Source organism: Ammospiza caudacuta, chromosome 21, assembly GCF_027887145.1.
Source record: "Ammospiza caudacuta isolate bAmmCau1 chromosome 21, bAmmCau1.pri, whole genome shotgun sequence".
NCBI classification, from domain to species: domain Eukaryota; kingdom Metazoa; phylum Chordata; class Aves; order Passeriformes; family Passerellidae; genus Ammospiza; species Ammospiza caudacuta.
Genome location: NC_080613.1, coordinates 10,764,848 through 10,772,412, shown reverse-complemented (window position 1 = coordinate 10,772,412; position 7,565 = coordinate 10,764,848).

The window sequence follows — 7,565 nt, the reverse complement described above, 5'->3', positions numbered from 1 at the left end:
TGGAAAGGCCCCTGGGCTGTCCCAGCCTCTCCAGCGGGTGCAAACCTCAACCTCGGCCCCCTGCCCCGGCTCCGGTTGGGCTGTGGGAGCAGAGGATGGTGCCGCCGCGGGGGCACGGGGGTCGTGGCGTGCAGGAACAGTCTGGGTACCCCCCGTGCTCATGGGGCACCGGTGCGGCGGGGGCAGGATGGGCAGCACCCAGCCGGGTGATGCCAAGGAACAGAGGTAGATGCCAGCGGCGCCCCGGGAGCTGCAGGCTCGGCACGGCTCCCTCACCCTCCTCGAGTGCCAAAGAGGATTGGAGAGCCCTGGGATTCCGCACGGATTTTGCACAGCCTGCCTGTTTCCCACCCAGGAAGGTGCCCACAGCCCTGGCCCGGGCCGGACAGCAGCGCTGCCGCCACCGCTGCGGAGCAGGAGGGATGAAGCTCCGAGGTGCAGCTGGGGAGCAAGGAGAGGGCACAGCTAATTGGGATAATTGCTAAAACAGGCGAGGAGCGAGCGGGGAGGGAGGCGGTGAACAAGGAGCTGTTGTGCACAGGCGGCCCAGGCACGCGGCCCCGGCTCCAGGCAAACAAACGGGGACTGTTCGGAGCGAGGCAGGACAAGCAGACGGCAGGACAGAAACCAGACCTCCACTGGGACAGAGCCGGAGCCAAGGGCTTAGCTGGGAGCTGGGTGCTGCCCAGGGTCTGCCGGCTCCCCGTGAGGAGAGCAGCCCCGGATCCACGGCCAAGCCTCCACCGGGGCAGCACGGTGCCATCCCCAACCCATGCCCGGATGGAGAGCATGGCAAAGTGCTGGGAACGCTCCAGGCCGGGAGATGAGGGACAGCCCTTCTGCCACAGCCATCCCCAGGACTGGAAACTTTAAATCACGGAAACAGAGCAGGAAACCAGCCCTTGTGCTAAAAAAGCCACGGGCAGGTGCAGTCCCCGCACAAGGTCGCGGCACAGCGGAAGCGGCGGCAGCGCCCACGCGGCTGCTCGGGGTGGGAGCGACAGCTGCCCCCGCCTCGGCTGCTCCCTCCGCAGGAAGGAGAAGTGACATTTGAGCAGGAAGAAACGTGGCTGTGCATGTGAGCTGCCCAGCTCCGTGTCCCAGCTGGGCTCTTACAGCCCCTTTTCCAGGTGTCTGTGTGAGGTGCAGCCTCGGAACACATGCCGGGCTGTTTGCTGCTGCAGGATCTGCACAGGGAGATAGATCCCCACAGCATCCATCCGCCTGTCATGGGGCTGGGCTGAGCTTGGCAAAGGGCGAATTGCCCTTCCTAGTCCCTGTGGGAAGGCACAAGGCCACCCAGCTGCCACTGTCCCCGTGGCACATTGTGGGGGAGAATGCACGAGCACCAAGGGGAGCACCTCTGTGCTGAGCAGGGATTTTGTTCATGGGAAGGATGGAGCAGAGGGGGAGATTTTGGCACTGCCCGCAGAGGTGCCCGGATCCGTGCTGCCTCCTGCTTCCTTCCACATCCAGCAGCAGCTCCGTGCAGGGCAGCCCCTGGCTCCAGGTCCGCAGCCCGTTGGGAACAGCGCACCCTCAGCCCCGAGGCTCTCAGCAGCAGGGAGGGGACGGGAAGGACTTGCTCCAGGCCAGGAAATCCTTGCTTTCTCCTGCGGCCGGGCCGCAGTGGGCAGCCACAATGCTTCGCTTCCCGCGCCGCTGCCAAGCCCCGCCGTGACCCGGGGGCGGCCGGGCCGGAGCCGCGGGGGAGAGGCACGGAGGGGGCTGCGGGAGGCCGATAAGGAAAGCGGCTCCGCTCCGGTTCCTGCAGCCCGGGGAGAGCCGGCGGCGGGCCAGGCCCACTCCTGGGGTGTCGGTGCGGCCGTACCAGCCTGGACAGCGGCTCCTGTATCCAGCTCGTCATCCCTGAGGAACGCGGCACCCCCCTGCCAAGGGGAGAGCCTGGCACTGAGCTGGAGAGGCTCTGGGCCCTGCAGCATCCCCATGCCAAGGGGAGAGCCTGGCACTGAGCTGGAGAGGCTCTGGGCCCTGCAGCATCCCTCTGCCAAGGGGAGAGCCTGGCACTGAGCTGGAGAGGCTCTGGGCCCTGCAGCATCCCCGCGCAGGTGTCTGACAGCAGCTCCGAGCAGCCCCGGCTCCCCGGGCACGGCGGACCTGCCTCTGCAGTGTCCCTGTCCCCGCGGGCAGGGCAGGGCCGGGCAGGGAACGGTGCCCACGGCCCGCCCGAGCACGCGTGGCCCAGCTGTGCATCGCTTTGGCCGGCCGGGAGCCCGCAGGGGGGCCGGGATGTCCCATCGGGAGGGCAGAATGGCGCTGGCAGGGGACGTTGGGGCTCTGCCAGCCCGCTCTGTGCTCATGGGGAGCAGCAGCCTCGGCAGGGCCGCCTCTTGCAGAGGAGCCTGAGCTGCTCCCGCACGGAGCTGCGGCCGGGCTGGCACGGGGAGCGGGGCCAGGGCAGCCCGGGGTGTGCCCAGCTGCTGAGCGAGGCACGGGGCACATTCCGGCCCCGCAGGAGATCCCTCCCACGAGCAGCCTCGGCAGGTCGCTTCCAGGCTCCGTTTGGGCTTTAGAAGCTGCTGCCACCCTTTGGGACATACGGCTTCCCCCGAGAGGGAGCCGGGAGCTGTGGGAGCTCCTGGCATGGCCCGGGCAGACAAGCAGGCAGGGCCTTTGCCCATGGCATGCTGGGCACAGGCCTGGGGACACAGGCTGGATGTTGTGCTGCAGTTTCCCACCCGGGCTGTTAGTGAGGGGCTGTGCTGCTCAAGGGCACAGAACACCAAATCCTGCAGCTTCCATGAGCCCCCAGGCCCCCGTCTCTGGCAGCTTTACCCCTGGGTCCTGCTCTGTGCCCCCTATGGAGACCCTCAGACCTGCAGCAGTGGCATCCCCCCATGGCACCCTCACTGACCCCTGAGCCCCGGTGCTGGTGACTCTGGTCCGTGGGTTCCCCTGTGGGGTGCTCACCCCACGGGTGCCTCCCACTCCCTGTGATCTCTCCTTCCATCCCCCGGGCCTCACTCTGATTTTAGCGAAGAGGCAGCTGAGAATTAAGGTCAAAGCCTTGAAGAAGACCTCGCACGGCTGCGTTCCACGGTGGGATGTCCCGGAGGGAATCATCCCCCATGTGTTTCACACAGCCCGAATTTGGGGGCTGCCCTCCCATCTCTGCACTGGCCCAACCCCTCCCCGTGTCCTTTTTTTCACACGGGCTCTCCTGAGCTTCAGCGGAGCCTTCAGCCCCCCAAGGTTTGGTGAGCGGCCACCATCTGCTCCGGGGCTCCCCGAGCTGTCCCCTCCGCGGGTGGCAAAGCCTTCCTCTCAGGAAGCGTCGCCCTTCATCATCCTCCGGCAGGGCCGGGCTGCGCAGAGCATCACCACCCTCCTGTGCCTGCGGCGGGCACTGCACGGCCGCGAGCCCCGGAGCTGCTCACACACGGGGCTGGCTCGGGCGTTCTTCATTCTGGTGCCTGGGACAGCCCCGGGAGGAGCTGGACTGGGGAAGGTCCAGAGCTGGGATGCCAGACAATATCTGTCCCCAGCAAAAAGAGCACAAATACCTATCCCCAGCAAAAAGGGCACAAATACTTGTCCCCAGCAAAAAGAGCACAAATACCTGTCCCCAGCAAAAAGGACACAAATACCTGTCCCCAGCAAAAAGAGCACAAATACCTGTCCCCAGCAAAAAGGACACAAATACCTGTCCCCAGCAAATAGGGCACAAATATCTGTCCCCAGCAAAAAGGACACAAATACCTGTCCCCAGCAAAAAGAGCACAAATACCTGTCCCCAGCAAAAAGGGCACAAATACTTGTCCCCAGCAAATAGGGCACAAATATCTGTCCCCAGCAAAAAGGACACAAATACCTGTCCCCAGCAAAAAGAGGCCCAGGAGCAGGACGTGCCTGTGGCTTTCTGGTTGGTTTGTTTGTATGGGTGATTTTTTACAAAATAAATGTGCCTTTTGCTGTGTGTGAAGCACCAGCGAGCTGAGGCACCCCAGTTAGGGGAGGATTTGCAGGATCCCAGCAGCCAAGGGATCCCTGCAGTTCCAAAAACTCCCAAGAGCTTGTGCTGGGTCACACAGGCCAGGGGCTGTGGGTGCCCTGCCGTGGTTACCCATGGAATTCATGCAGTGAGACTGAGAATTCCTGAGAATTCACAGGGATTTTCCTCCTGGCTCATGTCCCACGTCTGGGGATGCTCCGGCCCCTGAGCCCCTGCTGGGAACCCAGCCCCTGCACAGGGCTGCCCCCTCATTTTCAGGCTCCCAGCAAGTTCACAAGTCATTGCCATGGTTGGCTTTTCCCCCCCCCCTCTCTCCTGGTTCTCCCAGGCTCCTCCTCACACCACCATTCCTCTGGAGTGGCATCTCTGAGAAGCTCCCTCTCCATCACCCCCAGCACAGGACATCACCAGGGTGGGCATTGAGCTTTTGGTTGGTTTTTTCTGTTTATTTCTTTTCCCCCTACAAACAATTGCAGGAAATGAGGCTGGTTTTAAGCCACAGAGAGCCTCACATTAGCTCAGCTCTTCCATTTACTCAAGGAGGGCACAGCTCTGCAGCACCTTCTGGCTCCCAGCTTGGGGAATCCCACATGGGACAACTCCAAACCAGCAGCCTGAGCTTTGGTGCAGCGACTTTTCCACCTGAGGATCCTCCATCGTCTATAAATCCTCCAAGGATCAACACACGATTTCTGGATGTGGCCCTTGGAGCTCGATTTGGAGAATTCCTTGGCAAGAAATGAAATGTTTGAACTCCAGGCTCCCGATTAGAGTTGGTGAGACCTCTCCTCACCTGAGGCTGCCACAGATCTGCCCTGAGAGGAATGAGGACATCCAGGAGGTGCCTGTGGGATGGGAGCTGGGTGCTGGGAGAGCCGAGAGACGTCCCCGGCATGGAGGCACCGCAGATCGCGGCTGGCACTGGGATCTGCAGCAGCTGAGGGATGTCCCCAGCCGGGGCTCCCTGAGGTGACCCGCATGTGGCAGCTGTGAAAACACCAATCACTTGTTTTTAAAATTTTAAAAAGTTTAATAGTAATAAAATGGGTCAAAAGAATAGTAACACAATTAGAGTAATAACAATTTGGACAAATTGAATTAGGACAATATGAGACAATAAAAGCAAAGAGTTACGGACGTCCGGGTACCTTTTTCTGGGCAGAATGAGCCCAAAAAAGGACCCACGTTAACAAAGGATTAACCCTTAAGAACAATAGTCCGTTGCATATTCATACAGCTCATACATGATGCATAAATTCCATTCAAACACAGGATTCTGTCTGGTCAGTGTCAGCTTCTTCCTTCAAATCCTAACAGCGCCTCCAAGGTGGGAAGAAATTTGTTTCTTCTGATAAGAAGGCAATAAATTCCCTTTCTCTGAAAGATCTAGGTGTCCTGTGGCTGCTATCTCGCTGCAAGCCCCTTCTGTTAAACAAAGCATCTTACATAGCATAGTTTCTATTTTAACAATTTTCATAACCTAAAACCATATTTAACACAGTACTTAAGAGAATTAATACAGCATTTCTTTCTAACACAACACATATAATATTCATTCATTTTAATATTTGTGAAAAGCCAATCATAAAATGCATGCATTTTTCACAGCAGCCCTGGCAGAGGGAAGGCGTTCGGGACACGGGGGCTGCAGGTCCCTGGGCTGTGCCTGTCCCGCAGCTCCCTGCAAGCAGAGCTGTTCAGAACACGCTGGGCATGGAAATCTGGAGCTAAAAGACAAACCCAGCCCGTGCTGAGGCTCTGCGAGGAAGGGGAAGGCGCTGCTGGAGAGAGCCACAGCGACATCCCCTGCGCAGGCAGGGACACGCCGGGCGGGGCTGGGGCACCGCGGGACGCCTGGGCGGAGGATTTGCCTTTTTCTGTTCCTGCTTAGTCAGACTGATGAGTTTCTCTGTGGGGAAACAGCTCCAGATGGGAAAACGGGGCAGCAGTGAGGCCCGGTGAAGGGACAGGGGCTGCTGGTGACTCCCCTCGAGGTGACCCTGCGGTGGCAGGAAAGCCCCGAGGGGTCTGTGCAGGAGTTCTGCAGCTTTCAGACCCCTGCGTGCTGTGGGGCTGATGTGTCGCTGCACAGAGAGCTCTGCTGCACCCCCACTGGCAGTCTCGGAGGGGAAACTGAGGCACAGAAGTGCATGAGGCCCCCTCTCAATGGGGCCGCAGAGGAGGGTCAGCTTCTCCCCCCAAAAAATCCCAGGCCTCCCTCTTCCTTTACCTCCACCACCTGGAAGATTGCTGAGTCTCCCTGCAGGGAACCCCCACTCTGGGAGGTGCCAGCCCAGTGGGCTCAGGGACAGGAGATCAGCCCCAGAGGGAGGGCAGGAGCTGGGCATTGGGCAGGGATGGGCATTGGGCAGGAGCTGGGCATTGGGCAGGGATGGGCACTGGGCAGGAGTTGGGCATTGGGCAGGAGCTGGGCATTGGGCAGGGATGGGCATTGGGCAGGGATGGGCATTGGGCAGGTGCTGGGCATTGGGCAGGGATGGGCATCGGGCAGGGATGGGCATTGGGCAGGGATGGGCATCGGGCAGGAGCTAGGCATTGGGCAGGGATGGGCATCGGGCAGGGATGGGCATTGGGCACGGATGGGCATTGGGCAGGTGCTGGGCATTGGGCACGGATGGGCATTGGGCAGGGATGGGCATCGGGCAGGGATGGGCATTGGGCAGGGATGGGCATTGGGCAGGAGCTGGGCATTGGGCAGGGATGGGCATCGGGCAGGGATGGGCATTGGGGAGGGATGGGCATCAGGCAGGGATGGGCATCGGGCAGGGATGGGCATTGGGCAGTGCTGCCAGGGCAGGCAGGCTCCCATCGCCCTCTGGAGCTCTCCTGCTTGTTCCATGGGTTCCAAGGGTCTGGCCTGGGCAGCCCTTACTCCTCAGGGAATATTTTCTGCTGTCAGAGGGATGGCCAGAAGGAAGTGGCTTTTCCCTTTGCAAAGTGTGTGGGAAATGGAATTCACTGCCAGCAGCTTCAGCTGCAGTTTGAGGTGTTTGTCCCTGGCCTGTCCAGGAGGACGCTGTGCCATCATCCCTGGGCTCAGGGAGGGGCAGGCTCTGCCCAGAACTGCTTGTGGGAAGGTGCTGAGGCTCTGCACAAGGCACTGTGGGGGCCATGGCTGGGGCAGGGTGGAGGCTGCTGAATGTCTGCATCTTTTCTACTGCAGCACTTCTGGTGCCAGGGACTGGCACGGGTGCCAGCAACCCTCTCCTTGCCCTGGCACAGCCACGTCCTCACTCCATCCATCCTCGTGGGTGTCACCAGCCAGCGGTGCCCTGGAAAACCCCGAAGCCACCCTGGAAAAGGCCCTGTTGGGGGCACAAGGCCACCCCCAACCAAGCTGTGCTGCAGGGATGAGACCCCAGCAGAGCCCTGGCACTGGGTCTCAGAGCCTGGCAGGGGCTGTGGGACCCTGGGTGCCCATGGGGGCAGGCAGAGCCTGGCAGGGGGCTGGGAGCTGCAGAGGGTGCAGAGCTGCTGTGCCCTGCCCAGTGCTCAGGACATGGGCACCGTGCCCTCTGCCCAGTGCCTCGTGCTCGGGGTTTGCATGTGCCCACAGACCTGAGGAGTGCAG